This window comes from Daucus carota, chromosome 1, assembly GCF_001625215.2.
Source record: "Daucus carota subsp. sativus chromosome 1, DH1 v3.0, whole genome shotgun sequence".
Taxonomy (NCBI): domain Eukaryota; kingdom Viridiplantae; phylum Streptophyta; class Magnoliopsida; order Apiales; family Apiaceae; genus Daucus; species Daucus carota.
Window position 1 is genome coordinate 21,408 of NC_030381.2, and position 9,905 is coordinate 31,312.

Here is a 9,905-nt window from a genome sequence, read left to right on the forward strand (position 1 = left end):
TTAGAAATTTAGTTTGGGCCAAATGAGTAGTTTGGACTTTCGGCCTAGCTTAATTAACCTAGCAAGGTTGTTGTATATCTCTCTCTATATATATATATATATATATATATATATATATGTATATATATATATATATATATATATATATATATATATATATATGTTAAGTTCCATATAGTCCACATATTTACCGTAGTACCGTAGACCACATATGTTCTGCAAACTTGTAATTTTGTGAAATACATTCTATAAATATCACTATTTCATGAAAAATATTTAAAATCATTTATTTTCGACAAGTAGAACACATATGTTCTGTAATATGTAAATATGTTCTGCAAACTTAACCTGTTTTGCAGAAGAATATGTTTTTCAGTATTTAACTTGTAAAATGTTTAGGATTGTCAAAATTTTTAACAAAATAATGATGTTTATAGAACATGATTTGCAAAATAACACATTTTGCCATATTTTTATACCATTATATAGTTGCAGAACATATGTGGACTACGCTACTACGGTAAATATGTGGACTACATGGAACTTTGTTCATAATACATCTGGAGCAAAGAGCCACCGCTCCTAAATTATCTCTTCTCATTTCCAGTATTATATCTCTCATTGCTAAATTTATCTCTACAAATCATGACCTCTCTTAGCAATCTCCCTGAGCATCTCGTAGGGGAGCAGATATTCACCCGTCTTCCGATGAAAGACCTAATGGTCTTCACCGGCATCTGCAAGTCATGTCTTGCGTTAATCTTTCTCTCTCTTTTGTGGAATCCCATCTCTCCTCTTATCAACTAAACCCAGATACAGTTTGCACCAACTTTCTTCCCTCTCCCTGTTACATGAGAAGGCCAGACTTAGGTAGCTTCTGAATCAGAACCCGGTCATTCCAAGCATGGGATTTCTTGTTGATCTCTTGTTTTTATGTAATAGTGATCATTTGCTATCTGGTGTTGATGTGGAATTCAGATGTATGGTACTTTGTTTATTGTTGATGTGGAATTCTTATATTTACTGTGTACTATAAAATTTTAGTGATACTTACTATCTATTGTATAAATTGATTAATTGATGTTCTTATTTTTAGGGTGAAATAATAAATTTGTAATCATTGTTGACATTCCAATTCCTATTTCAAATCTTGAAATTCATAAAGAAGTTCCCAACATAATTCGACAAGATAATGATTTGTTGGTATAGGTAAAATTAGTACTTGACCATGTAACTAAACTAAACAATTTTTCCTATTATAAACAAATTGCAACAAAACCGGATTTTAAGACATTTCTTACGAAAGAAAAGTTTGCACACCAACTTTATGATGGAAAAGCACACATAAAGCGTGTGAAATGACTTTATGTTGTATATACTATTTCTAAGTGCTAGCATTCTGACGCAAACAAATAAAATAAATTTTTTGATTTGTCGTCATTCTTTGAAGGGTCAAATAAATAATTTAACAGAATTTGTTTTAAAATGCTATATATTTGGAGCAAAGAACCACCGCCTAGAATTATATCTCTCATTCCGAGTATTAGATCACGCCATAACCACAATAAAAGTAATTAAAGCGACATTAAATTTAATATTAATATTAAAAAATATAAATTAATAATAAATGCTATCACTAAAATTTTTGGTCTATGACCATTCATTAAAGGGTTAAATAAATAATTTGATAAAATATGTGTTGAAAACGCTTTACAAATTTATATATTGACTTAATTAATATTAAAGGAGTTTTTATAATCTCTGTAAGATATACAATAAGTTTAATAAAATATTAATAATATAAATTAAATAACTTAAAAATTTGAAATAATAAAATTTTATACATTAAGGTAAACAAATAAATACTTTCAACAGACTTTTTGGGCATGTTCGAAAAATAAATATACAGTTAAAAGGTCAAATAAATAATTTAATAAGATATATAATTAAAGTGCTTTACAAATTAAGTAATTTAGCGACTTAGGTAGTATTAAAAGAGTTTTTATAATCTCAGTAATGTATACAATTAATTTTTGTATTAAATATTAATTATAATATAAAAGAAACAGTTTAAGAATTTTTAAATAAAAAAATTTATACATTAAGGTAAACATATAAATACTTTTTTAATAGACATGCCTGGCATGTTCCAAAAATAAAAATACAATTAGAAATTTAGTTTGGGCCTAGTTTGGACTTTCGGTCTAGCTTAATTAACCTAGCAAGGTTGTTGTATGTATATATATATATATATATGTATAATACATCTGGAGCAAAGAGCCACCGCTCCTAAATTATCTCTTCTCATTTCCAGTATTATATCTCTCATTGCTAAATTTATCTCTACAAATCATGATCTCTCTTAGCAATCTCCCTGAGCATCTCGTAGGGGAGCAGATATTCACCCGTCTTCCGATAAAGGACCAAATGGTCCTCAATGGCATCTGCAAGTCATGGCTTGCGTTAATCTTTCTCTCTCTTTTGTGGAATCTCATCTCTCCCCTTATCAACTAAACCCAGATACAGCTTGCACCAACTTCCTTCCCTGTCGTCCATGTTACAGGAGAAGGCCAGACTCAGGTAGCTTCTGAATCAGAACCGGGTCATTCCAAGCATGGGATTTCTTGTTGATCTCTTGTTTTTATGTAATTGTGATCATTTGCTATCTGGTGTTGATGTGGAATTCAGATGTATGGTACTTTGTTTATTGTTGATGTGGAATTCTTATATTTAGTGTGTACTATAAAATTTTAGTGATACTTACTATCTATTGTATAAATTGATTAATTTATGTTCTTATTTTTACGGTGAAATAATAAATTTGTAATCATCCTGTTGACATTCCAATTCCTATTTCAAATCTGGAAATTCATAAAGAAGTTCCCAACATAATTCAACAAGATAATGATTTGTTGGTATAGGTAAAATTAGTACTTGACCATGTAACTAAACTAAACCATTTTTCCCATTATAAACTAATTGCAACAAAACCAGCCTTTACGACATTTCTTATGACGGAAAAGTTTGCACGCCAACTTTATGATGGAAAAGCACATATAAAGCGCCTGAAATGACTTTCTGTTGTATCTACTATTTCTAAGTGCTAGGATTCTGGCGCAAACAAACAAAATAATTTTTTTGATTTATCGTTATTCTTTAAAGGGTCAAATAAATAATTTAATAGGATTTGTTTTAAAATGCTATATATGTGGAGTAAAGAACCACTGCCTAGACTTATATCTCTCATTCCGAGTATTAGATCACTGCCATAACCACAATAAAAGTAATTAAAGTGACATTAAATTTAATATTAATATTAGAAAATATAAATTAATAATGAATGCTATCACTAAAAGTTTTTGTCTATGACCATTCATTAAAGAGTTAAATAAATAATTTAATAAAATATGTGTTGAAAACGCTTTACAAATTAATATAATGACTTAATTAATATTAAAGGTGTTTTTATAATCTCGGTAAGATATGCAATAAGTTTAATAAAATATTAATAATATAAATTAAATAACTTAGAAATTTGAAATAATAAAATTTTATACATTAAGGTAAACAAATAAATACTTTCAATAGACTTTTTGGGCATGTTCGAAAAATAAATATACAGTTAAAAGGTCAAATAAATAATTTAATAAGATATATAATCAAAGTGCTTTACAAATTAAGTAATTTAGCGACTTAGCTAATATTAAGGGAGTTTTTATAATCTCAGTAAGGTATACAATTTTTGTAATAAATATTAATTATAATATAAAAGAAACAATTTAAGAATTTGTAAATAAAAAAAATTATACATTAAGGTAAACATATTAATACTTTTTTAATAGACTTGCCTAGCATGTTCCAAAAATAAAAATACAGTTAGAAATTTAGTTTGGGCCAAATGAGTAGTTTGGACTTTCGGCCTAGCTTAATTAACCTAGCAAGGTTGTTGTATATATATATATATATATATATATATATATATATATATATATATATATATATATATATATATATATATATATATATATATATATATATATATGTGTGTGTGTGTTACGTTCCATGTAGTCCACATATTTACTGTAGTACCGTAGACCACATATGTTCTGCAACTGTATAATGGTATAAAAACATTGCAAAACGTATGAAACATGTTATTTTGTGAAATACATTCTATAAATATCACTGTTTCATGAAAAATATTGAAAATCATTTATTTTCGACAAGTAGAACACATATGTTCTGTAATATGTAAATATGTTCTGCAAACTTAACATGTTTTGTAGAAGAATATGTTTTTCACTATTTAACTTGTAGAATGTTTAAGATTGTCAAAATTTTTAACAAAATAATGATGTTTATAGAACATGATTTGCAAAATAACACATTTTGCAATATTTTTATACCATTATATAGTTGCACAACATATGTGGACTACGGTACTACGGTAAATATGTGGACTACATGGAACTTTGTTCATAATACATCTGGAGCAAAGAGCCTCCGCTCCTAAATTATCTCTTCTCATTTCCAGTATTATATCTCTCATTGCTAAATTTATCTCTACAAATCATGACCTCTCTTAGCAATCTCCCTGAGCATCTCGTAGGGGAGCAGATATTCACCCGTCTTCCGATGAAAGACCTAATGGTCCTCACCGGCATCTGCAAGTCATGTCTTGCGTTAATCTTTCTCTCCCTTTTGTGGAATCCCATCTCTCCTCTTATCAACTAAACCCAGATACAGTTTGCACCAACTTTCTTCCCTGTCCCTGTTACATGAGAAGGCCAGACTTAGGTAGCTTCTGAATGAGAACGCGGTCATTCCAACAAGCATGGGATTTCTTGTTGATCTCTTGTTTTTATGTAATAGTGATCATTTGCTATCTGGTGTTGATGTGGAATTCAGATGTATGGTACTTTGTTTATTGTTGATGTGGAATTCTTATATTTACTGTGTACTATAAAATTTTAGTGATACTTACTATCTATTGTATAAATTGATTAATTGATGTTCTTATTTTTAGGGTGAAATAATAAATTTGTAATCATTGTTGACATTCCAATTCCTATTTCAAATCTTGAAATTCATAAAGAAGTTCCCAACATAATTCGACAAGATAATGATTTGTTGGTATAGGTAAAATTAGTACTTGACCATGTAACTAAACTAAACAATTTTTCCTATTATAAACAAATTGCAACAAAACCGGATTTTAAGACATTTCTTACGAAAGAAAAGTTTGCACACCAACTTTATGATGGAAAAGCACACATAAAGCGTGTGAAATGACTTTGTGTTGTATATACTATTTCTAAGTGCTAGCATTCTGACGCAAACAAATAAAATAAATTTTTTGATTTGTCGTCATTCTTTGAAGGGTCAAATAAATAATTTAACAGGATTTGTTTTAAAATGCTATATATTTGGAGCAAAGAACCACCGCCTAGAATTATATCTCTCATTCCGAGTATTAGATCACGCCATAACCACAATAAAAGTAATTAAAGCGACATTAAATTTAATATTAATATTAAAAAATATAAATTAATAATAAATGCTATCACTAAAATTTTTGGTCTATGACCATTCATTAAAGGGTTAAATAAATAATTTGATAAAATATGTGTTGAAAACGCTTTACAAATTTATATATTGACTTAATTAATATCAAAGGAGTTTTTATAATCTCTGTAAGTTATACAATAAGTTTAATAAAATATTAATAATATAAATTAAATAACTTAGAAATTTGAAATAATAAAATTTTATACATTAAGGTAAACAAATAAATACTTTCAACAGACTTTTTGGGCATGTTCGAAAAATAAATATACAGTTAAAAGGTCAAATAAATAATTTAATAAGATATATAATTAAAGTGCTTTACAAATTAAGTAATTTAGCGACTTAGGTAGTATTAAAAGAGTTTTTATAATCTCAGTAATGTATACAATTAATTTTTGTATTAAATATTAATTATAATATAAAAGAAACAGTTTAAGAATTTTTAAATAAAAAAATTTATACATTAAGGTAAACATATAAATACTTTTTTAATAGACATGCCTGGCATGTTCCAAAAATAAAAATACAGTTAGAAATTTAGTTTGGGCCTAGTTTGGACTTTCGGTCTAGCTTAATTAACCTAGCAAGGTTGTTGTATGTATATATATATATATATATATATATATATATATATATATATATATATGTATATATATATATATATATGTATAATACATCTGGAGCAAAGAGCCACCGCTCCTAAATTATCTCTTCTCATTTCCAGTATTATATCTCTCATTGCTAAATTTATCTCTACAAATCATGATCTCTCTTAGCAATCTCCCTGAGCATCTCATAGGGGAGCAGATATTCACCCGTCTTCCGATAAAAGACCAAATGGTCCTCAATGGCATCTGCAAGTCATGGCTTGCGTTAATCTTTCTCTTTCGTTTGTGGAATCTCATCTCTCCCCTTATCAACTAAACCCAGATACAGTTTGCACCAACTTCCTTCCCTGTCCATGTTACAGGAGAAGACCAGACTCAGGTAGCTTCTGAATCAGAACCGGGTCATTCCAAGCATGGGATTTCTTGTTGATCTCTTGTTTTTATGTAATTGTGATCATTTGCTATCTGGTGTTGATGTGGAATTCAGATGTATGGTACTTTGTTTATTGTTGATGTGGAATTCTTATATTTAGTGTGTACTATAAAATTTTAGTGATACTTACTATCGATTGTATAAATTGATTAATTTATGTTCTTATTTTTACGGTGAAATAATAAATTTGTAATCATCCTGTTGACATTCCAATTCCTATTTCAAATCTGGAAATTCATAAAGAAGTTCCCAACATAATTCAACAAGATAATGATTTGTTGGTATAGGTAAAATTAGTACTTGACCATGTAACTAAACTAAACCATTTTTCCCATTATAAACTAATTGCAACAAAACCAGCCTTTACGACATTTCTTATGACGGAAAAGTTTGCACGCCAACTTTATGATGGAAAAGCACATATAAAGCGCCTGAAATGACTTTCTGTTGTATCTACTATTTCTAAGTGCTAGGATTCTGGCGCAAACAAACAAAATAATTTTTTGATTTATCGTTATTCTTTAAAGGGTCAAATAAATAATTTAATAGGATTTGTTTTAAAATGCTATATATGTGGAGTAAAGAACCACTGCCTAGACTTATATCTCTCATTCCGAGTATTAGATCACTGCCATAACCACAATAAAAGTAATTAAAGTGACATTAAATTTAATATTAATATTAGAAAATATAAATTAATAATGAATGCTATCACTAAAAGTTTTTGTCTATGACCATTCATTAAAGAGTTAAATAAATAATTTAATAAAATATGTGTTGAAAACGCTTTACAAATTAATATAATGACTTAATTAATATTAAAGGTGTTTTTATAATCTCGGTAAGATATGCAATAAGTTTAATAAAATATTAATAATATAAATTAAATACTTAGAAATTTGAAATAATAAAATTTTATACATTAAGGTAAACAAATAAATACTTTCAATAGACTTTTTGGGCATGTTCGAAAAATAAATATACAGTTAAAAGGTCAAATAAATAATTTAATAAGATATATAATCAAAGTGCTTTACAAATTAAGTAATTTAGCGACTTAGCTAATATTAAGGGAGTTTTTATAATCTCAGTAAGGTATACAATTTTTGTAATAAATATTAATTATAATATAAAAGAAACAATTTAAGAATTTGTAAATAAAAAAAATTATACATTAAGGTAAACATATTAATACTTTTTTAATAGACTTGCCTAGCATGTTCCAAAAATAAAAATACAGTTAGAAATTTAGTTTGGGCCAAATGAGTAGTTTGGACTTTCGGCCTAGCTTAATTAACCTAGCAAGGTTGTTGTATATATATATATATATATATATATATATATATATATATATATATATATATATATATATATATATATATATATATATATATATATATGTGTGTGTGTGTTACGTTCCATGTAGTCCACATATTTACTGTAGTACCGTAGACCACATATGTTCTGCAACTGTATAATGGTATAAAAACATTGCAAAACGTATGAAACATGTTATTTTGTGAAATACATTCTATAAATATCACTGTTTCATGAAAATATTGAAAATCATTTATTTTCGACAAGTAGAACACATATGTTCTGTAATATGTAAATATGTTCTGCAAACTTAACATGTTTTGTAGAAGAATATGTTTTTCACTATTTAACTTGTAGAATGTTTAAGATTGTCAAAATTTTTAACAAAATAATGATGTTTATAGAACATGATTTGCAAAATAACACATTTTGCAATATTTTTATACCATTATATAGTTGCACAACATATGTGGACTACGGTACTACGGTAAATATGTGGACTACATGGAACTTTGTTCATAATACATCTGGAGCAAAGAGCCTCCGCTCCTAAATTATCTCTTCTCATTTCCAGTATTATATCTCTCATTGCTAAATTTATCTCTACAAATCATGACCTCTCTTAGCAATCTCCCTGAGCATCTCGTAGGGGAGCAGATATTCACCCGTCTTCCGATGAAAGACCTAATGGTCCTCACCGGCATCTGCAAGTCATGTCTTGCGTTAATCTTTCTCTCCCTTTTGTGGAATCCCATCTCTCCTCTTATCAACTAAACCCAGATACAGTTTGCACCAACTTTCTTCCCTGTCCCTGTTACATGAGAAGGCCAGACTTAGGTAGCTTCTGAATGAGAACGCGGTCATTCCAACAAGCATGGGATTTCTTGTTGATCTCTTGTTTTTATGTAATAGTGATCATTTGCTATCTGGTGTTGATGTGGAATTCAGATGTATGGTACTTTGTTTATTGTTGATGTGGAATTCTTATATTTACTGTGTACTATAAAATTTTAGTGATACTTACTATCTATTGTATAAATTGATTAATTGATGTTCTTATTTTTAGGGTGAAATAATAAATTTGTAATCATTGTTGACATTCCAATTCCTATTTCAAATCTTGAAATTCATAAAGAAGTTCCCAACATAATTCGACAAGATAATGATTTGTTGGTATAGGTAAAATTAGTACTTGACCATGTAACTAAACTAAACAATTTTTCCTATTATAAACAAATTGCAACAAAACCGGATTTTAAGACATTTCTTACGAAAGAAAAGTTTGCACACCAACTTTATGATGGAAAAGCACACATAAAGCGTGTGAAATGACTTTGTGTTGTATATACTATTTCTAAGTGCTAGCATTCTGACGCAAACAAATAAAATAAATTTTTTGATTTGTCGTCATTCTTTGAAGGGTCAAATAAATAATTTAACAGGATTTGTTTTAAAATGCTATATATTTGGAGCAAAGAACCACCGCCTAGAATTATATCTCTCATTCCGAGTATTAGATCACGCCATAACCACAATAAAAGTAATTAAAGCGACATTAAATTTAATATTAATATTAAAAAATATAAATTAATAATAAATGCTATCACTAAAATTTTTGGTCTATGACCATTCATTAAAGGGTTAATAAATAATTTGATAAAATATGTGTTGAAAACGCTTTACAAATTTATATATTGACTTAATTAATATCAAAGGAGTTTTTATAATCTCTGTAAGTATACAATAAGTTTAATAAAATATTAATAATATAAATTAAATAACTTAGAATTTGAAATAATAAAATTTTATACATTAAGGTAAACAAATAAATACTTTCAACAGACTTTTTGGGCATGTTCGAAAAATAAATATACAGTTAAAAGGTCAAATAAATAATTTAATAAGATATATAATTAAAGTGCTTTACAAATTAAGTAATTTAGCGACTTAGGTAGTATTAAAAGAGTTTTTATAATCTC